Source organism: Eubalaena glacialis, chromosome 7 (genome assembly GCF_028564815.1).
Source record: "Eubalaena glacialis isolate mEubGla1 chromosome 7, mEubGla1.1.hap2.+ XY, whole genome shotgun sequence".
Classification (NCBI taxonomy): domain Eukaryota; kingdom Metazoa; phylum Chordata; class Mammalia; order Artiodactyla; family Balaenidae; genus Eubalaena; species Eubalaena glacialis.
The window spans coordinates 21,882,135-21,905,298 of NC_083722.1; the positions used below are offsets into that span (position 1 = coordinate 21,882,135).

The 23,164-nt window shown below is 40.0% G+C and overlaps 1 long non-coding RNA gene and 3 other non-coding genes across 5 annotated transcripts; 3 read left to right on the forward strand and 1 right to left on the reverse strand.

The window, feature by feature from the left end:
- Window positions 1-7,332: 7,332 nt before the first annotated feature.
- TRNAT-AGU (transfer RNA threonine (anticodon AGU)) lies at window positions 7,333-7,406 on the reverse strand. Its single transcript has one exon. It is a non-coding gene; the product is annotated as a tRNA-Thr (tRNA).
- Window positions 7,407-9,636: 2,230 nt separating this feature from the next.
- On the forward strand, window positions 9,637-9,710 carry TRNAI-AAU (transfer RNA isoleucine (anticodon AAU)). The gene has a single exon. It is a non-coding gene; the product is annotated as a tRNA-Ile (tRNA).
- A 3,015-nt stretch (window positions 9,711-12,725) lies between these two features.
- TRNAI-AAU (transfer RNA isoleucine (anticodon AAU)) lies at window positions 12,726-12,799 on the forward strand. The gene has a single exon. It is a non-coding gene; the product is annotated as a tRNA-Ile (tRNA).
- Window positions 12,800-16,761: 3,962 nt separating this feature from the next.
- Window positions 16,762-21,968, forward strand: LOC133095059 (uncharacterized). Of its 2 annotated transcripts, none has more exons than XR_009701543.1 (3): window positions 16,762-17,175; window positions 18,634-18,735; window positions 21,234-21,968. It is a non-coding gene; the product is annotated as an uncharacterized LOC133095059 (long non-coding RNA). The 2 variants fall into 2 exon arrangements; XR_009701544.1 differs by having other exon boundaries at window positions 16,762-16,870.
- Window positions 21,969-23,164: the final 1,196 nt, after the last annotated feature.

Below are 23,164 nucleotides of genomic sequence, written 5' to 3' on the forward strand. Positions count from 1 at the left end.
CTTTCTCTGCCTTCTCCCTAATCTGGTAAAATCGCTTTCATATTCTATGCTCAGTATCACCATCTTAATATCCATGTCTTTCTTGTAGGCCCCTCCTTCTTCTAGAAAACTGCAATAATGTGGAACACTTTAGCCCCAGTCACTCATGGATGCAAATACTGGCTCCAAATTTTACAACTTGGTGATCTTGAGCACTCCTCCACGTCTGCATCTATAAAACAAGTAAATGATTGTCAATAACAATGGCACCTACCCCCTTAGGCTTGCTTGTTAGTTTATATATGAAAAATCAGTAACTACTTGATTTAATAGCTGGTAACAAATGGTAGCTATTACTACTGTTCTAGCTCTTTCTTTTCCATTTTTAGTTTCAACAACATAACATGGGAAGGGAATCAGAATATGCCACCCCAAAATATGCCACTTTGGCATAAGGATGGTTTTGAAGGCAACGGAGAAAAAGCAAACACAGGAAGGACTCTCAGTCCTCTTCCTCTCTGTCTAAAAGCAGGGCGTAAATTTCCCTTTGTGAAGATGTTCCCCTCCCAATCTCCCATACCAGAAGGAGGAGAACAACCCTTATCACCAGAGATGGAAAGTCAACACCAAGATGAGTCTGCACCACAAACCTTACTAAAATAACCCTTATCTTCTATTAGTTTCCCCATGTATTTACCTTCCCAGATTACTGCCTTTGGGAGCCCAAACCCCTCTTTTCTCTGTCTCTACTTCTCTATAATTTATTGCCCTTTGTTAAAACAGTATAAAATCTTTTGAGTCTGCTTCTTTGGGTTTTCACTCCTTTTCTGTGAAGTCTCTGTGCATGTAAAATTAAAATAAAAATATTAACATCAATAAAATTTGTAAACGTTTTCTTTTAGTAGTCTGTCCTTTGTCAGTTTAATTCATAGGTCCCAGCTACAGACCTAAGAGGGTAGGGAAAAAGTTTTTCCTTCCTTACACATGGCAGGTGCAAAGATCAGAGCTTTGCGACTTTGAAGAAAATATACCCACTTCCAATAGGATATTAAGGAATGAACAGGTAATATGGAGCCAGGCGTCCTCATGTTTGAGTCATAACACACACACTAGCTCCACACTTAGGCCAGAGAGGCGATCACTGCAAGACTCAGTATCTCAAATTACTGAGATACTGAGTCTTGCAGTGAAATTAGGAAAAGAATACCTTCCTCAGAGAATCATGGTAAGGGTTCAAACTTAACACCAGTATCTACTGAGTGTCTATTTTGTATCAGGTATATGCAAGGCAGTGTGGATTCATTGATGAGCAAAACCAGACACTGCTCTTACCCTTATGCAATTTACTACATTCCAGTGAGAGAAACAGACATTAAGCAAGTTACCACACTGATAAATGTAAAATGTGCAGGGAAAGAGAATACATGATACTATGAGTAATACAGGACGTTCACTTAGGGATTTTAAGGAAGTCTTCCCTGAAAAAGTAATAATCCAGCTGAGATCTAAGCATGAGCAAGAGATAACTAAGCAAGGAGGCAAGCACAAAGCTCTTCAGCTAGAGGGGACATCATGTGCAAAGAGACTGATTACCTGAAGGCCCATGAGTATGGAACACAGACTGCAAGAGACAGTGAGCTGTAACATGAGGGTGGAGAAGTACTTAAGAGTTGGTATTTGGGGCAGTTATACGTAATGTGTTGTATCATATGACATCTACAACTCGTAGTGTGGTTCAGACTCTTAAAATGCTTGTTTCTGCCTCCTCTTGCCTTTATCTAGCCAAAATATCCAGAATATGAGATCTGGTGTGACTTAACCTCGAAGGAAAAACCAGTTAAATTCCCCCAATAAGTTTGAAAGAATTCATCTCAGAAGGATCGTGAGAACCCTCCTAGGGGCTGGTAGGGGCAAATTCAGAGCCCGTTTCCCATTCGGAGAGCTCAGTCTCTGTCGCCCCCGTGTGGTCACTTCGTGAAGGCACGGATGTTAACTGAGTTGAACGCTTGCCAGACGAAATAATTACCCTGAAGGTGGGTCAGGAAAGCGGAAGCTTTCGTTCCTGTGTTATGTCCATTCCAAAAGAAAAACTGTCCTCCTTAATGGTTTTTAGCAAAATATATCATGAAATACACACAAACAAGTCACCAAACTTCTCAACCCTTTCTTATTTCCGGGAAATCCCTCAAACTGCCCGAATACCTAACTGATTTCAGAAATGGTCAGGATCCTTCCTTTCATCCGGGACGGTCTCCGCCTGAGCTGGATGCCAGATGCTGAGTTTTAGGAGAACGTTGCGTTGATTCCGCTGAAGAAAAGGAATCAACGACAAGCGAGGGCCCCGAGTCCGCCCTGAGCCTGGGGGTGGAGTGGGGGGAGAGGGCGGATCCGGCATTCCCCCCTGCGGGGGGACACCCACTGGAGTTGAATAGCCTAAGATCAATCCCCGCCGAGAAGCAGACCCAGAGGATCTTCCTGGGGTGGTGGGAACGGAGGGGAAGGGGTGGTCCCGAAAATGCAGGGAAGAGTCGCCTTTCTCCAGTACAGATACCCAGGGGGTTCTTGAGGGCAGGGATCTTCTCTTATTCAACCCCCGACCCCTACCCCTCCCCACAACTCTTCTTCCCCATCTACGCCTGATGACTTTTGGAATTACTGGATGGTACTAACAGGAATAAGTATAACTGGACAGTTGGGCGGCCGCTGCTCAGTTTCGAAGTGGAACACTTTTCTTCCTCTGAAGTTCAGGAGAAAGTCACTTTGCAGAAAACCCACACGTCCAAGGGATCCAGTGTCTCCCGCGCAGCGCAGGCGGGGTCTTGTGCAGCGGGTGTCTCCTCGGGTCGACATCATTCGGGCCTCTCGGCCCTTCCAGCCGGAGGACGCCGAGTGCAGGAGGAGAAAGTGTGGCCCGCGACCTGCGCGGGAAGGGAGGCGGGGAGACCCGGGCTTCAGAGCAGGTGGCGTCGGGACGGCTTTTCATTTTAAACCCCTGGACCTCAAAAGAAGCGCAAATGTCTGTGTATGTTTTGAAGTCTGGCACCACAAAAAGAATGTACGGGTTTCGTGCCGAAATGGGAAACAACTCAGAAGTAAGAGTAGGGAAACCCAGACCTGTTTCTGCCCGGTTTCAAACCGGGGATCTTTCGCGTGTTAGGCGAACGTGATAATCGCTACACTACGGAAACTGGACACGCAGAAAGAACAAGTGAATGTATTCCTTGATGCCCTAGGTCTCTGAAATTTTTCCATTTTTTGAAATCAACGATATTATACATGAATAGAAATGCGTTTACCAAATATATCTACCACAATGTTCAGAAGAAGCCTGTTCGAACAGCCAAAAAACTGGAATGCCCTTGAAGGCTTCCCAGAGAAAATGACACCAAATCTAAGACTTCATAGATGAAAAGAAGTATGATGGTTGTAGAGAGGTAGAAAGGGAATTTTGTTACTGAGAACTGAATGAAGTGGGAATAGTTCGTGGAGTGGAGCGGGGGTGGGAATCCAAGAATTTGAAGCAAGGCATGGAAAGAAATGAGACTAAATGGAAATATATGAGCCAGATCAGAGGGAAGAGGGATGTGCCTTCCAAAGAGGGGAAGGTAGATTTCAATCTGAATATGATGAGAGATTGGAGACTAACCTTTAATTCTTGGAGTATAGACGTTATCACTGAAGGGTTTTGTGTTTTTTTTAAATCAAAGTGTAATTTACATACATTAAAATGCTCTAATCTTAAGGGTACTTATAGCTCAATGGGGAAGAAAATGTGACAACAACTCATTGATTCAATAAGCTCAGCAAATAACAACCAAGATAAACATAAAGAAAACTATAACTAGCCAAATTATGTTGAAATTCTTGAAAAACAAAGATAAAAACATCTTAAAAGAAGCTGGAGAGAAAGGATACTACATGTTAGATTAAACAAAGATTAAATGGAATAACAAATATTAATTCAAAGAAAGGTAGAAAAGGAGAAACAGAACAAGTAGGACAAATGGAAAACAAATTATGATGACCAACTTAAACCCAAATATAAATAATTGCATTTAATGTAAATGGAATAAACAATTAAAAGGCAGAAATTGGCAGGCTAAATAGTAAAATAAAACAAAGAAAAACAAGAGCCCTCTGTGTCCTGCTTACAAGAGGTACACTTGAAAAATAAGGCAACAGATTGAAAGTAAAGTGACGGGGAAAGATAAACTATGAAAACATCAACCATTAGAAAGCTGGTGTGGGTATACAATATGAGACAGAGTAGACATCAAAGTAAAAAGTCATACCAAAGATAAAGAGGAACATTTCATAATGATAAAATGATCAATTCAGCAAGAAGACATATTAATTCTTATATGAAGCAAAACAGAAAACTAAAACAAGAACTACAATAAGCACAATCATGGTTGGTGATTTTAAAGACCACTTTGAGCAGCTGATGAGAAACTGACAGAAAAGGGGAAGTAAGTAGGGATAGAGAAGACGAACCATAGCTAGTAACCAATCAACTTGACCTAATAGACATTTAGACTACACCCAACTACTGCAGAATTCACATTATTTTCAAATGCATATTAAAAATTCACCAAAACAAACAAGTGCCATCAAACAAGTCTCAATAAATTTTAAAGGACTAAAACAATTTTTTAAATGTTTTCTGACAATAACAGAATTAAAGTAGAAGTCAATAACAAAAAGATAATTAGAAAATTCTAATACTGGGAAGCAAGCATTACACTTCTAAATGAAGTATAAGTACAATGGAAACTAGAAAATGCTTTGAACTGAAAGAATGGAAATACAGCATGCAACTAAGCAGTGCTTAGAGGGAGATATATAGGTTTAAATGCATATATTAGAAAAAGAAGAAAGGTTTAAGATTGGGAAATTTTAAGGAGGAAATGATGTTTTGTATTTTAAGCCAGAGATTTTGGTCTGCTGTGTTGAGAATGGCTTTAGATGGCCAGTCTTGGAGACAGGGAGAACAGGAAGAGGCTGTTGTAGATTGTGGTGAAGAAGAGACATTGAAGATCCAAATAGGAACCAACAGATGAACAGAAGGGAAGAACACCTCACATATGCTGAAGGTAAAATCAGGAAGACTTTGAGATAATTTGATTGGTCGGGTAAGGCAGTGGGAAGAGTCAAGTTTAACCACAGATTTCCAGTGGGATTGATGATCAGTTGAGCTCATGGTGTACTGTGCTAGTGGTACTCATGTGAAATGCAGGTGGCAATGGAAATATGAGTTTGATATTAGGGAGAGACCTGTTTCAGACATGGATATTTTGAAAGATCAGCTCCAGGCAGGCAGCCAAGGAAGGGTCAGCTCCAGAGACTCCATAACGGAGACAAGATGTAAATGTCAGCCTTGGAGAGTGCTTTCAATTTTTCCATGTGTGATCGTGGTTTAGGTGCAAGGCTCAGAGAACTTTAAACTTAACAATGCGTGGATGTTCAAGACTCCTAAGTTTGGTGTGCTGCCTATGTGGAATTGTAGACACAGAAAAGAAAGTATGATAACAGGAAACAAGGACAGTTGAATCCAGAAGATCTCAGTTGAGTCTGCAGAGTAACAATGTTTGGAAGTAGTTTTCCATAGTGTAGTCGTTATCATATTCACTTCACACACCTAAGTGTGTGGGCACCAAGTGGAAACACTTCTTAATCATTTCTCTCCCCCCAACATTTTCCATCATCACCGTGCCTTACCTTCCACCTTTTTAAGGGACTTTCCATGCGAATCGGTTCACCAAACTTTATCCAGTGCCCAACACGAGAAATGAATACCTGGCCATGAAGAAGAAAGAACCACACAGCTGGCCTAAGACAACGTCAGGCCTACATTGAGAGCACAAAAGAGGAGCTGTCCATTTGAGGATCCCAAGCCAGGACACATTTAATGCGGGAGGAAGTTTGAATGAAGAATTGTTTAGGTCAAGAATGAAATAGCATTTCAGTTAGAGAGAAGTCCCTTTAACAAAGACACTATTGTGAATGTCCATGATTTGTTTAAAGCTGTTTATAGAATAACAATAGTTTTATCATTTAGTACTATTAAGTAGTCAACATTTCTGGAGGTACAGAATATTACTGATTAGATTCAATTCCATTTTAAGGTGTTCTTTAAAATGTCAGTCTTCTGACACATTTGCATACCTGATGCTCAACAAAGGTGTAATTGATCTGTTGGCCCATGACAGTGAGAAGCAAGAAGGTACTTAGTGTGCAATCATTGCTTGTATAATTCTGTGCACATTTCTAAGTATGGGGGAGTGGGTATTTGTAGAGTCTGACAAATTATTTTAAGATATATCTTAGAATGCCAAAAGAAACTGCAGATAAAACAGAAACACATTTGTTTTTAGGATTTGATGTGTTTTTCAGAACTTTTATGTAAAAATCTGTCTAGAAAAGAGTCTAAGACTTCAGACCTCAAAATGCTTTTTTCATCTGTCACCAAACTCTTGTTAGATGCTTTATATGTTTTGTGACTAACGATTTTTCTCTTAAGATGACATCATATTCTTCTCTTTTCAAAAATTTCAGTGATGTCTTAGAGTCCAGAATCACTTAAAAAGTAGAAACAGCTATTACAGTACTCAATTTAAAGTTTAAATTAGGTTTTTTTAGCCCTTTCTTTAATTTTTTCCCCTTACCTTCCTTTAGAATAGAGTTAAGAGCAAAAATGCAAGGGAAAATTGCAGGTTTACTAGGAGAAATGGTGAGTAGCAAGAATGATTCAATGGTAGAGGATTTAAACTCACCCCCTTTGACCATGGGTCTCTGTCTTCAGTGCACTATCCATTGTCCCTCAAAGGTACTTGATAAATACTTCTACTTACTACCTTGAAATTAGAAAAGCCATTAGCCATTTAATGGTCCATTGTAAAAAAAAAAAAAAAATTGAGTGCCAACTCTATTCCAAGTGTGTTTGAGTTTGCAAAAATAATTAAACCTCTCAGTAATCAGGCAAATCCAAAGGATATCTGAAAGGGCATGTATTTAAAGCTGTTGAATCTCCATCACTTGATTCAAACACTTGGATAAAGGGGCAAACCTCTGCTAGACTAGGCTGCCTATCCACTGCTAATATCATGATTCAGACAAATATTCAGAATCCTTAAATTACTCTTGGTATGTGTATTGGGAATGCTTCTCTGGGTATTATTCGACCTTCTACCTCTGTCCTCTTCTACAAGTACCCCATTTTTCCCAAGCAAAGCTTAAGTCCTGAGTATTGGAAGATTCATCCGGTGTCAATTCAAGTTGGTTTCTACTCACCTAGAGAAAAATATTTTCTATCACGTTAAATCGTAAAAACCCGGAGCTCGGCAGGGTAAGAGTAGGCCCCGCTGGGACTTGAACCCAGGATCTCCTGTTTACTAGACAGGCGCTTTAACCAGCTAAGCCACGGAGCCTCACCCACTGTAGTATCTGGTTACATATCATTTGAAAACAATTTTACACATCTCTGCTCTAATGAGTCTAGTAACTGGTTTACCAGGTGATTAAAAAAAAGACACCTTGTCTTAAAACTAAGGAAAAAATGTTCTTTTAGAAGAATAAATACAGGGACTAGATTAAGATGACTATCTCCTCTTGGGAAATTGTTCCAGCGTGGACACCACTAGATTCACTAGACTGTAAACTCTGGCAACAGGGGTCAAAGACTTTTGTCCCAAGAGAAAAAATGAAATGGCTTTCTATTAACCAGCATTTTGTTTAAACCACACCTGTTCTCTTCTCTGTTAGTGTGTTGAGGCATTACTGGTCAAAGATTAGCACATGTCTGACACATGGTTGCTGAAAGAACTGTGTGTGTTGCACCTGTCAAATCATCCTCGGGATGGCAGCAATTATTTCTCCACTTCAGGAATGTTGACTTCTGATGGCTTACTACTGGGTTGGTCTCTGTGCATTGTCCTCAAGGGAAAAGAGGCACCTTGCTCAAAGTTATACCTGCCCCTGGGTGCAGCTCAAATCCAGCCTCAGTTCAGAACATTACTGAAGGGCCATTTCAGGTTCAGATATCCCAGTGAGATCAGCTGAGGCCTCTGTTACAACAGCAAGTTCAACTTCTGCCTCTTCCTAATCCTGCTTCCCTCATCCTCTCATTGCTGTTGATTCTAAGAGTGTTCCCAGTAAAACTCCTGCACACAAATCTCCATCTCAATGTCTATTTTCCAGGGAACTGACCTATGACCAAAAGCAAGTGACTGTAGCCTACTATCAAAGTAAGTTTGAATGTGGCCCAGATTTTCAAAAATCACTTAACCATACCAAGTACCCTAGTAAAACAAGAATGATAGATACTACTAATAATCTTCTGCTCTACAAACTTTCAAAATTTTCACCACAGAACAAAACAAATGAAGACACCTGCAAGTTGATTTGGAAGATGTACAAATTTACTGAAAGGTGCTAAAGAACCAGAAGAATCATTTACATTTATTATATTAAAAGCAAAGGATTGAAATGGAAAGTTAGAAAATAAATGGCAAATTTAGCTAGTCAAAGGATATGATTCTCATTTCTAGGGGGAAAAAAAACCTGTGAATACCAAATACTAAACACTTTATATACTAGCAGTGCATATCCAAAAGGAAACTATGTAATATTTATAGATATATATGCACACATATACTTATAAATGGCGGGAGAGAGCATGAAGACTTTTTACAATGTACACAGGTCAATTAACTTCTGAAAAATACTACTACTCCTAACTTAACAGAAACAGTCGTGGTGGGAAGGAGGGAAGAAGTAGAACCCAGCAAAGAGAGCAGAGGGTGACTCAGGGATTAGCTGCTCTACTGGCCCCTCCCTGGGTTGACACCTGCCCTCAGGTGGATCAGGGTGCACTTCGGCCTGGAAAGGGTGCATTTCTCAGTTATGCCTCTCGAAGGAGGTTTCCCGCCTCTTTCCACTGAGTTGCCCAACTGGGGCCTCGGCTCCTCCTTCCTTTTCAGATCCCAAGGTTCCTCTCAGGTCCAGATAACTGACCTGACCCCTGACACGTCCTGGCTTCGACATCCCTTGTCTTTGGTTCTACCCAAGGACGTGGCCGGTCAGATGCTCTTGAGAAGCCATCCGCAAGGTTCTTTCCCTCCCGCGGACCCCAGCCCCTCAAGTGTTCGATGACCAGCACTGCAGCACCAAGGCCGTGACTCCCCCGCGCGGAGAGGGAGGCCCGAAAGCGCAGCTGAAGACTCAGGGTCGCGGTGACCGCGGAAGGACCCCGGGGCCAGGTGGCCACAGGGTGTAGGTTCCCGGGTCCCGAGGCTTCCAAGAGAAGCTGACCTGCCTGAAATGGTCTCCAGGAGCAGAGAGGAATCTGGATCCCGCGCGCATGAGCCGAGTCCTTCGAGGTCTGTGGCGGCTCAGTGGTCAGTTCCGTGATCCACCCGTCGCGGTCTCAGGAAGCCCTGCCTGGGGACGTTGGCCTGAGTCTTCTCGGGCCAGAATCCGATGTTTGAGAAAGATTAAGTTTTCCCGGAAGAAGGACACTTCTTTGAGACAGAATAAGAAGCTTTTTCCTCCCTCCTCATCCATTTCCCCTGCCAAAGAAGCAACTCTCTTCCCAGTGTAAACTGCAAGACAATGCTGTTTAAGTATCGTTAGTAATTTGAAGAAAAGGACCCTTGCTCCGGCCGGTTAGCTCAGTTGGTTAGAGCGTGGTGCTAATAACGCCAAGGTCGCGGGTTCGATCCCCGTACGGGCCAAGCTTCTTTGACCTTTTCTATCTCCCAAAAGAGTAAACCTACCCTAGAATGCTAGAGTTCTGTACCTGGCGTCCGAACTGCACAGAGGAAGAGTGTCTGAACGTAGTAGGACTATCACATTTCCTTCTAACTTCCTTGCTAAGGGGTTCTAGAACGTTGCTTAGGCGGAGTAAACAGACACCCCCCCCAAGACCTGGTACCTTTTCTAGGCTCCAGGCACTTCTCCAACTCACAAAGCACAACAGTAGCAGAAACCTGCAGGTAAAAGGTACAACAGAGGGCCATTCTTTGTTTATTTCATTTTGTTTTGTTTTCCTGTAAGGAAACTATTTCTTGGAGAAAAAACTGGGTTATTTGATTGCTTCCTCCAAAAACAAATTGTAAAACCACCCAGTCTTCATATTGCTCCCTCTGGGTCTTTCTGTACTCCCCAGTTCCTTCTAAGAGAAAACAAGATTTAAAAATAGAAAAATTGTCCAAAACTTAAGTAGAAAAAATGACAAAAGATCTTTGTTTTATACACTCCGCACATTTATACCAACATGAAAGGTATACATAACTTTAAACATTTTAAATTTTGTTTTTCTTGCATAAATAAGACATTCACATGTTTTAAAAAGCAGAAACTAAAAATAGATACATTGGAAAGTTTCCCTTCCATTCTTATCCTCCACCAGCCCACTTCTCACCATCACCTCCCATAGGTAAAGTCTGTCCTTAATTTTTCATTTATCCTTATTGGTTTTCTTTATGCATATACAAGTAAACATGTATATTGATTGTTATTTTTTCTTGTTTTTCCACACGAAAGATAGCATCATTATTTATTCACTGTTTTGCATTTGCAGTTTTCTCTTAGTATACATTGGATGTCCCAAATTGCACTTTCAACTTTGCACACTGTCAAATCAGAGTTTATTTTAAAATGAGTTGGTCCTGCCAGCCAGAAGTTGACTGACTCTGCAAACTTCTTAACCATTGTACAAAGTGTAGGCTTTTCCAACCCAAGGAAGGAGGTGGTGGAGGTGATATCCTTAATTTTCTCTTATAATGTGAAAAAAAGCACTTTCTTAAGCCATATAATGTTCAAAGAGGTTTGAATATGGGCTCCCAAGCTGCTCAATAATCAAAGAAAATTAGGTATAATTTCAACAAATATTTATTGATCTCTCTCTCACTTTTCAGTATGGCAATTTATTGTCCTTCATGAAAAGATATGAAGGAAATATAGCTAATTGACAAATTAGAGTACAAAAAAATGTGTGCATGAATATGATCTCTTTTAAAAAAAAATACACTGCAACTAACTCTCAAATGGTTCAGGGGGAAAAAATGAGTACATATGAAGAGAGAACAAAAAACCAAACAAATGTAGAAAATGTGTTAACAATTGCTGAAAATGGATATAGAGTATATAGGAGTTCTTTGTATTATTTTTGCACTTCTTCTGTAAGTCTGACATTATATATATATATTTAGAACCTTAAAAGTGTAAACTCAACAAGAATGTGTACACACATATATTAAAGGACATTCAACAAATGTGCTGAATAGTAATTCCCTCCAGATGGTGGAATTTATGGATCATATTTACTTTCTTCTTTTTGTTTAGCCACACCTTCTAAATTTTCTACAACGAACCTTTATATACAATTGTATAATATAAAAAGAAAAAACACTTCAGAGAAAAACAAAGAGGGAGAAAAAAATCAATCAATCTCTAGGGTGTTTGCTCTCAATATACCTCCTTTCCTTATTGGGGAACCAAGAAGAGGGAGTGAATTACTAAATAATAGAGTTAAATTCCTAGAAAGAATTACCCTGCCGTAATAATGCAGTGCACATGGCTGGTGCTCAGAGTTCCTTATCTAGGATAGGACTTTTCAGGTCCATGTTACATATTCAGTATTAGTGGTGAGATTAATATTAATTGAAAATTGAAGCAATTAATACCCTGGGGTATAAATCAAGATCCTATGAATTTGGTTATTTGAATAGGGGGGTCCTCAGAATATAGTAATCCAGCAACAAAATGATGAACGTGATTTTAAGAAGCAGTTTAGTGACTTAGTTAAAAGGAAGTTCTCTAGAGCGAAATGATCAGAATGCTGACTCTAAATTCTGTCCTCGGTTATTTGTAAAATGAGCATGATTTTAATACCCACCTCATAAGTTAGTTGTTATGTTTAAATATGTTAATTCATTTAAAACACGTAAATAGTGCCTGGTACATATGTCTAAATAGTAAATATTGAAAAACCAGAACTGCAGTATAGCATAGCAATTCTGGGATCAGCCTTAAAAAGCAGGTCTATTTTATTCTTACAACACTACATTCATTCCCAAATTCAATGTATATTCTTTTCTACCTGTCCTAAGAATCAGCTGACTTTTCTCACCTCAGATCTAGTTCCTCTTTTGTTCATGCAAAGTTTTGTTCATTACTATTTCCTGGGTTCATTTTAGAGCTTTTTCAAGATGAGTTTTTTCCTAGCTTAGCCTCATTATCAAGGTCATATGCCTTTTGTTTATCACAAGCATTACATTTCCATTATTTCCTTGTGGAAGGAAGCTTTTAATTTTTGCTCAGGGATGGATGGATGGATTGCTTTAAATTAGCTGTTCTTTAAAAATACTGCTCTATTCCTTCCAACCACTCATTCTTCTCATTCCCAAAGAGTCTGCAGGTTGGAAGACTCTTTTCCCATCTATCATCCTTTACTGTGGTCTCCAAGATGCAAATACATCAAAGTCTTTACAATCGAATGTTTCAATTTGCCATTTTCATTACAAGTGGTTTTTGTACTTGTTACAAAAGAACTTGCATTGGTTCTAAGAAAGGATGTCCTGAAAGACATCATTCTTGACCAAGACAGAGCTTTCTTCTTTACTTTCTCTTTTAATGAAAGTGGGCCCAGTGGAAATACGACTGATGAAATTCCTGTTAGTGGTAAAGAAATTTCACGAAGTCAACGTTATTAAAAATATTAACGAAGACCCCCTAGTTTGTGTGTTGGCCTGTTAGCCCAGTTGGTTAGAGTGTGGTGCTAATAATGCCAAGGCCGTGGGTTCGATCCCCATATAGGCCAATATTGATGCCCCTGCGGCAACCTGGGACAAAGTTTTCTTTGCTCATGATTCAAAAGGAAATCATAACTTCTTACAATCATGAAAGTTTGATTATGACAATTTAGCTCCCTTCCCTACCTCTGAACTGATAATAGCCAGCAGGGGAACACCTTTGCTTATTGGTTTAAACCTAAATTTATAAATCAATTGCCTATAAAGGCACAGGACATAACATATTTACCATAGACTAATCATGAATTGCCCCTGGAACTTAAAATGGGGGTAGAATTTCCTGAGTTATCCAGTTTATGTGCATGAGTAGTGCATATCTGAACAAAATCAGAATTATATTAAGAAGGAAAAAGGGTGAAATGGATACCAGGTAGCAACTGTGACCAGTAGTATAGACTGGCTTCCTCTACACCTCTGCCACCCCGTTGTAGTGTGCCTCTGATACACTGGGCCTGCAGCAGTAAGAGCTACATTTCTCAGACCTCCTTGTCACTAGGATTCCCTGTGTCACGTAGCTTTGGCTGAGCAGACATACTCGTGCGAGACTTTGGAGAAATGAATATTGTGAGATAAAGCCTGGATAGCTCTTCTGGCATATGTCGGTCTAAATAAAGAGGTAAACTGAGGCAAGTTCAAAGGACCAGAAATTGAGTTTATTTGGGAATAGCAGAGGAATTGCAATTCAAGAAACGCATCATGTAGCAAGCCATGGGTGGGTCTGTTGAGGGTTTGGGGTGGCTGTATTTACGGGCAAGGAGTGTAAAGGGGGGGGGAAGTCCAGCCAGATTAGCGGCTATCCATGGATCGGGAGATAAGTCTCTGTCTTCTGTAAATCAGGCATTTAGGGGAAATCAGTCCCTCAGTTCTTACCTTCCATTCTTCTGAGGGTGCATGTGTGAGATTCTCTATTTCATATACTCTGGTTCAATTTTAAATTGAAATCCTTTCACACGTGCGTGGTTGTTGGGATATTTTAGTTTACCTGCAGCTACTGTCTAGGATTTTGTGGAACCAGAAGTGGCAGCAGCAAGATTTCTACCCAAGCATTTTCATGGCTGGGTGCTTCTGACAGTGTAGTATCCACACTTGATTCTGGTCTTCAAGAAACTCTGTAAACTCATAAGAAATCCCTTTTAATTTACCTAATTAGAGTGGATTCTATTTTCTGAAACTAAGAACACTGATTAGCTATCAACATTGTCTGCTGCAGTTGTGGTAAAGATAAATGGTGGGAAATAAAGGCCAAAAAAATCCAGTTAAAAAAGCTGTCGTCCATATTTGAGGTAAAGTAAAACTTAAAGGAGTTTAGGCAATTGATGGAGTATGAGGGAAGGCCTTGACATTGGGAACACTGTAAATGACTTCTGACTTTTTGGCTGGCTTTTGCACAGTGAGGCTTACCCATCATAGATCAGCCTACAGATCCTACTCCTTCATGGACCTTGATCGTTTTACTCATCTATCTGATTGACAGACACCAGATTTCTCTCTTTTCTTTCCTGTGCTATCCCACAGCCATGATAATCTTTTCTCTTTACCCATTCCACTGATTATGATCCTTTTTTCTCTTTTTGTATCTCTATCCTTGTCCACATTCCTTGATTTTCTTTTTGCCCCACTACTCCATCCAAGTACCATTACCCACCATTACCACTATCTGAGAGACCTTCACATTCCTACCTCTTTCCTACTGTCCTACTCTTTCATTCACATAAACTTCATAACCAGATATCAGCTTTCCCAAGACAGCTTTCCCAGACCAGGCCTGTTGGAAGTTTGTCGCCAAACCTTTGATGATAACATAATGCTTCAGATGATCTATGTCTATGGAATTGATAACATATGGACCTTAGATACTTTTATCTAAGAGATATCTAAGAGATATCTTTTAGCTAAGAGAGTTCTCCCTCCAGCCCCTCCTTGTTACTCACCTGTGACCTCAACAGGTTTCCAATCTGCGCACAAAATAGGCAAAGAGTTTGCTTTTATGGAGCTTTCATTCTAGTGGGAGAGACAAACAAGTAAACAAATGAAGGATCAAGATAATTCTGAATAGTGGTAGGTGTATTATACTTATGAGAAAATAAGACAGGGTGGTATGATGGAGAAGACTGGGTGGAAAGCTATTTTAGATGGGATGGCCAGGGAAGGGCACTCTGCAGAGGTCACTTTCAAGCTAATAAGGGAATGTGGAAAAAGTCAGCCATGAATGACTTGAGGCAAAGCACTGAAAGCGAAGGCACAGCAACTCCAAAGGCCCTAAAACCGAGTGACCTTGCAATGCTGTAGGGACAGATGGCCAGTGTGGCTGAAGTAAGCTGGTAAGGGAAAGGATCTAGTACTCTGGCTTTCCCTGCTCATATAAGTCTTGGAACAATCTCTAGTTTCAGGTGGTCCAGCTGCAAAGTCTGCTTTTGTGAGGTAGGTTTGCTGATCTGTGGGCTTTGCCATTAGGAAATAGACTAAGCTGATGAAGGGTGGAAGAGTATGTCGGCCCCAAATATGCCATTTTGGCATAAAGATTATTTTGAGCTTAAGGCAGTTGAAAAATAGCAGCTATAAGAAGAACACTCTGATTTTCCTTCTTTTTCTTTAAAGTAGGAGATAAAATTTCCATGTGAAAGATGCCTTCCTTATACTTGGAGAAAAGTAACATTCCTATTATTAAGGATGGAAAGTTGAGGCTGAGGGAAATCTTTACAAATTAACCCTTATCTCCCTAGTCAGTTCACCCAATTAACTATCCTAGCCCAAGCCCCTTTGCCTTGTCATGGTTTCATAATGTTACTACTCTTTTTCTGATTCAGTATATATGCATCAACTCTTAACTGCTTCTTTGGGTCTTCATTTCCTTATGAGGGCTCCCATATCACAAAAAAACTTAAATACATTCGTATATTTTTCTCCTCTTAATCTGTCTTTTGTTACAGGGGACCTAGCTGAGAATTTCGAAGGGTAGAGGGAAAGATTATTTTCCCTCCCCTACACTGGAGTGAGTGACTTGAGTTTTCTGATGTGTGCATTCTTAAAAGTCCCTGGGAAACAAAATCTCAGGTTTCTTCTACAAATACATGAAAAGGAGAAAGAGAGAAACTATAGATTCAAAAAACTTAAGAGATATATGTCCAATGAATTGTTTGTAAAACACATAAATATGATATATATATCTTGTATATATGTATGATTTTTATAATATATATTATAGAATATATTTACAAAATATATAAAACTGGTGAAATGTGAACAATGATTCCATACTTGATCTTATTTTTGTTATTATTTTTAGATGTGTTAAGGATATTGTGATTATGCTTTTCAAAAGCATCCTTATCTTTTAGAGATACTTTAGTTTCAGTCTTGTGTCAGTCATATAGGAGCTAAGCAGAAGGAAAAATCAGTAATACTGATTTTCTATTTAACATACTGTACTCATTACGGGTTTTTTGCATTCATTTTCATTTAAAAATATTGCTTTAAAATATTATTTGCCTCTATTGCTAAGCTTTTTGGCAGCCTCTTAAATTTTGTGCCCGCGGCAAGTGTCTAACTTGTTTCATCTTAGTCTAGGCTTTGTTAAATTTATCAATGACACGTGTCTGAGATTTACTTCAAACAATGTGTCTGGAGGAATGAGGGTTGGGTTATATGTTAATAAGATTGTCGTGAGTTGATAATTGTTGAAGGTGTGAGTATGAACATCGAATTCATTGTACTAGTCTATCTTTGCATATATACTTTTGAAGTTTTCCCAAATAATTTCTCTGTCAAACCTTCCTAGCACATTTAGAAGGCAGGGCCTAGGACCGAGTTAAAGGCACGTGAAGCCTTAACAGCTAGAAATAACCACAGAGACGCAGAAACCTCCCAGGTTCCTAGAGCGGACCTGGAAATAACGCCAGTGGAGGTAAACCATCCTTTATTCAACCCCAGGGCGGAAGAGTTCGCCGTTTTGTTTTCCGGACGGTGGGCTTCCGTGGTCTCTGGAACAAACACCCTGAATCTCGTGCCCAGGCAGCACCGCCTGGTGCTTCCAGGCGGCTTGAGAAGGGCTAGGCTTCGGAGCCTCCAACCTGACAAAGGTGGGACTTGGGCAAATGTCGAGAGGCCTAAGTCTGGGACTAGAGTTGGCCCCCATGGCGCACATTCTTGCTCAGAAGCAGCAGATTGCAAAAATCAGGAGGTGTCGGGCCGGGCGGGGGATGAAGGCAAGTAAGCTCCGGCGCTTCGCCTCCGGACCCCAACACAGCCTCCGCGGATTTGGGAGCTGAACGGAGTCGACGACTCTGCAGAGACGCCTCTGGCCAGAGAGCAGATGGCACAGGCCTGCACACTCGCCATCTGTAAGGTCCACCCGGAAGCGGCCTGGCCTTGCGGATGGTAATAGGTAACGAGTCACGATTTATGGGTGTGGTTGTGAGGGGCGGACGCATGCAGGGAGGCATTCAGGCTCGTGAGCGACAGGTGCTGGAGAGTCCACATGTTCTGGGTAATAATACCTGGTGGAAAACCGTTACCCGCAAGGCAGAAATGTTGCGACTGTGTTGAGTGCACTGTTTGATGATTCTGGGTATCAAGTAAATATGAGCTGTGTAATGGTAAAGGGGGGGGGGGTGTTCGTCATCAGACAGTACGTCTCCACAGCCAGCCTGCCTTCACTTTAGAACCACCTAGAGAGCTTTTAAATTTCCTAGGTAATGCTGGTGTGTAGCCGGTGATAATAACCACCGGGCTGCTGTCAGATCCGAGAAATGCATCTCACTCTTTACTCTTCTGGGCAGAAACCATTCTTCTGACACTGTCTAGTCGAAGCATTGAGGCCTAACTAGCACTTAATTTGTGTGTAGAGGTTCTCCGAATGAAATTTATCAGCAGGGTACTGAGTCCAACACTTGGATAATACAAAGACTGAGTAGAAGAAGACAGTTCTCATTTTATGCTGTCTAATCTGAGGCACTCAGCAATATTTTTCTATGTTTAAGCAGATATTTCTTCAACAAAAAGAAAGAAAAGCCAGATCATTGCTTAGTAGAAGAATCAGGGATGTTTGAAGATATGGTTGAGGATGTATTTGCCCTCAGGTTTCATCCTTGCGGTGGCATGTGTCAGAATTTCTTTTCTTTTTAAGGCTGAATATTATCCTATTGTATGTATATATCACATTTTGTATATCCATTTATTCATCGATGGGCACTTGGGTTGCTTCCACCTTTTGGCAATTGTGAATAATGCTGCTATTGCACATGGGTGTACAAATATTTCTGCAAGACCCTGCTTTCAGTTCTTTGGGGTTTGTACCCACAAGTGGAATGGCTGGATCATATAATTCTATTTTTAATTTTTTGAGAAACCTCCGTACTGTTTTCCATAGCGGCTGCTCCATTTTACAGTTCCACCAACAGTGTGCAAGGATTCCAATTTCTTCTCCTCCTTGCCAACACTTGTTATTTTCCTGAGTTTTTTGATAGTAGCCATCCTCATGGGTGTGAGGTGGTAGTATCATTGTGGGTTTGATTTGCATATGCCTGATGATTAGCGATGTTAAGCATCTTTTCCTGTGCTTATTGGCCATTTGTATATCTTATTTGGTGAAATGTTTGTTCAAGTTCTTTTTCCATTTTCTGATCAAGTTGGTTTTTTTCTTTGTTAAGTTGTGATTTTTTTTTTTTTTTCTAATTGAAGAACCTCCTTCACCTGCTATTTGCAGGGATGGTAGATAAAAGAGAAGATATGCTCAGAAATAAGTCTTGAATCATGTTCAATTCTTCTGGTTTTTTTTTTTTTTTTTTTTTAGTATATGTGTGTAGAGAAGGTAACACTTAAAAAATGAATTCTTGTTTTCCAGATGGACAAGGTGGAGACAGAATTCCCAGGCAGCAGGATGGTAAACAAGTGCAGATCTGAGAAACAGCCTGCTGATCTTTGGTAACGTGTATAGCAACAGCAGGTAAGTCTGGAGAGAAAGAGCTTTATAGATCATGTAGGAGGCTTAGACATGCATCTTGTAGCCCAGTGCTGTCCAATAGAACTTTGCATAATGGTGGAAATGTCCTACATCTGTGTTGTCCACCATGGTAGTCACTGGCTACCTGTGGCTATTGGACGCTTGAAATGTGGCTAGTACTATTGAGTTTATTTTATTGAATGTTTATTAATTTTATTAGCTCCATATGGCTAGTGGCCACCATATTGGACAGTACAACTCTAGGCAGTGGTTTTAAATGAGAAGTAGCATAACCAGATTTATATCTTAGAAAGATTACTTTATAGTCAGGATGTGGAGAATGTGTTGGACAGGCGCAAGACCCCAAACAGTAAAATCAGTTAAGAGACTCTTGAAATAATCTAGGTAAGTGTGTATAAACTTTAGCCACCTCCTCAGTTAACAGCCCTTTATTCTTTTTTTTTTCCATGTATTTGTTAGGTTGTTTATATGATTAGAACCCCAAAGAACAAGTAACAGTGGTTTAAGTAGGATAGAAAATTTATTTATCATGTGAATGTCCTGCTGAAAGGCAAGCCAGAAACTTCTGGAAGCTCTTCTCCAAAAAGTTCTGCAGTGGCCTGTGCTTTTCTTGCTGCTCTGCGATCTCCAGAGCACTATCCTTGTCCACATGGGCAAAACCGAATCACAGCCTGTAGGAAAGGGAAGGAAAATATTGTGACCAAGCAACTTCCTTTTAAGCAACATGACAGAATGAAAGTTGCCCACAACACTTTTGCTCACACTCTGTGTTAAGCTAAAACTTGGGACATTCTTTCTGACATCAGAGGGGCCATATATTTAGGAAAGAGTTTGTAAGTATGAAAAGCATGGGCAAATTTTCAGCCACAGCTCAGCCTTTATATAATAGCGTCCTTGCATGGAGAAAGAAGGACGTGGTCTTTGAATGTGAGGAATAAGAGAAAACTTTTGTACAACATCAGAGAATCCTTGCTGTACTAGTCTGCTAGAGCTGTGGTAACAAAGTACCACACCTGGATGGCTTAACCAACAGAAATGTATTGTCTCACAATTCTGGAGTCTGGAAGTCCAAAGTCAAAGTGTCAGCAGGGTTGATTCCCTCTGAAGGGCTGGGAGGGAAAGATCTGTTTCAGGCCTTTGTACACTTGTAGATGGCCATCCTTTCTCTATGTCTCTTCACATTGTCTTCCCTCTGTGTGTGTCACTGTGTTCATCTTTCCTCTTTTTATAAAGACACCAGTCATACTAGATTAGGCCCACCCTAATGACCTAACTTTAACTTTTCCTCGTTTTATTTCTTTAAAGACCCTGTCTCCGAATAAGGGTCACATTCTGAGGTACTGAGGGATAGAACCTAAATGTTTGAATTTGGGGGGAATACAACTCAACCCATAATACCTAATAAATATCCGACCAGAGTTCACATCTCATTTGATACCAGGAATCCATAGTCCTTAAGGAAACCATTCATAATTACATTTAACATGGTTTTATGGCAACCCCAAATAAATTTGCCAACTGCTGCTCTGTTTTGATAGTTACAGCAGAGGTGCCCAAAGTTCAGACTTCAGTGTTTTAAACAGTTAGAAAAGAAATAAATCCAGTCCTGCCTGTCTTCTTTAAATAGTCATCCAGTTTCTTCTGTCAGGGAACCTAAATCTCCAGTTATTTAATGCCAGCCTGAAATTCAGGACAGAAGAACTTAATTCTTAAGTTAATGCTCCTTGTTCCCCAACTTTATATAAATGAAACAGGAAGAAAATACACGAAGAAGCCTTTTTTAAAGAAGTATATGATCTATTTGGGAAGTCACATTAAAACACAGACACACCGCAAGAACTACCCTGTAGGACTACTTATAAACAGGTATTTAAATAACATAAGCAGCATTTACAAGTTCAGTAGAATCTTTTAAAAAAGAAAGAGAGATAGCAATTAAGAGGCTTCCATGCTCTCAGGTTTTATGATTTCATGTGATGGCTGAGATGGAGCATGCAGGGGAGTGGACATCCTTTTTGTTAAAATATTTGGATGCTGAGTCAAGAAATGTGGGCTTGAGAGCCATATTTTTAGGATCTTTAAAAATCTAATGAAAGCTGTGGACTGACTCCTCAAAAAAATACACATACATTTCATATTTTGCATGAGTTTCTGTGTGTTCATGGATACCCTTTAGGCAGACGGTGTATATTATTTATCCTAAACTCCTTTCTCCTTTGATTTCCTCCACCATGGTAGCTAGAGAGCCAAAATCCTTCCCTTCCTTCTCTCTTGTAGTTGGGGTGGGATATGAGCTGGGTCTGACCACTGAGATTCAAGTGAAAGTCGCTCGTGGGGGACTTCTGGAAACATTTTAAAAATGCGAGTGACTTCTCTAAAAAAAATAAAATATAAAGGGAGGGGCTGTGACTTGGCTGGCATGCTCCATCAACTCTTTACCCTATATCCTTTGCTCTTCTCTCTCCCTGTCTGGAATTCAGACAAGATTCCTGGAGGAACAGCAACTATTATAGGTCTGTGACGATAAAAGCCACGGAACAAAGACAATTGAGCAAAGAAGACAGAGGGAGCCTGGGAACTTCATGACATTCTTGAACAGTGGTGCCAGCCCTGGATGATTGACCTCAGGACCTCTTGCTAAATGACATATACTAACTTCTTTCTGTTTAACCCACTGGAGTAGAATTTTCTTTTACAGTGAATCCAATCCTAACTGGCTAATATGTATTAGCACCTGTTGTGGGCCAGTGGAGTTGTAAGAATGTTTATGTACTAACGTTTTTAATCCTCACAATGAATGACTTTATGAGATAGACCAGAGATTCTCAAAATGTGGTCCCTGAGCCAGCAGCATTAGCATCACCTGGAAACTTGTTAGAAATGCAGATTTGGGGGCCTGACCCCAGACCTCCTGAAGCAGAATCTCTGGGAGTGGGGCACAGCAATCTGTGTTTTAACAAACCCTCCAGGTGATTCTGATGTATGCTGAAGTTTGACAACTTTATCTCTGTAGATAGGGTATTGTTGCTGTCAGATATTTTACAGATAAGTAGACTGAGCTGAATTTAAGTCACTTGCCCAATGTCACACAACCAGCAAGACTGACTCCTAAGTCTGTGTTTGTAGCCGCTATGTTACATCACATGTTAAGAACTCCTGCTCTAAAGCAGTAGTCTTCAAAATTTGAAAGCATACTCCTCTGAAAAATTATGTACCCCCCTGCACATTTTTAGATCAACATCTAAAAATTTCACATAAGTTCAAACAGTTGTAAAGAATCTGATTTCCAGTACATTGTAAATTGTGACATTTCAAAATGTGTTCCATCACTCTTCTAAATGAATCTAAATACCGTAGTGATTATTTTTTAAATGGACTATCATCTATTTAAAAAAATAAATTTTCTCTAACATTTGAAATTTTACATCCTCTCTTTTGTATCTGAACTCGTATTTTCATTCCCCTACCCCACAAAAATACATTTTATTGTAACATGGCTGTTTTTGATCTACTCTGTTGTGCTTTCTGCAACAAAAAAGTATAAACGTTGAACTTAATTTAAGAAAAAATTTCCGGTGACTATATAGCTTTGAGTTAACAATTTGTTTTCTGCATTAAGTTATTGCAATTTTTATTAGATCAAATCGCTGTGAGTGTATGTTTTGATAAGTTATAGACATACAAACTAAAATTGAATTGCAAACTCATCTCTTAATGAGATGGATGGGACTAATATTTTCTAATTAATTTGTGTATCCATGGATGAATAGTCCTTGTTGCAAGACTGAAACAAGTTCAACATCAATTTTATGTCTATTTCATTATTATAGATATGAGATAAATAAGTAGATAGGAATTAAAGGAGTTTTGAAATAGGAATGCGATTCTAATTTTTCTAACCTCTATATTACATGCTAAAACCACATTATCATTAAAAATTTTTTTTTTGGCCGCACAGTGCGGCATGTGGGATCTTAGTTCTCCGACCAGGGATTGAACCCGAACGCGCACCCCTTGTATTTGAAGCATGGAGTCTTAGCCACTGGGCCGCCAAGGAAGTCCCCTTAAAAATTTCTGTTAATCTATTATTGACAACTGGGTTAGACCCTCTTTCATGTTTAAAAGCAAATACAATAAGAAACCACCTGAGTTGCAAAAGAATTTTGTTAACCAGTCTTTTAAGACATTCACTTTCTGACACCATTTTTTAGAGTCCTTTTGTCAGATGCTTCAAGGAGGCTTTGTGTCTTGGGGAAATATGAAGGGTAAGATATGGGATGGTTGAGAGTTATGTCCTTTTTCCTTAGTGGGAGAAGAGTTGTGACAAAAGGAGGTGGGAAAGCAGAAAGTTTTCAGGCAGATCACTCAGTGAATCCACATGGGTGTCCAAGGTCAGGAAAATGATTCCCTT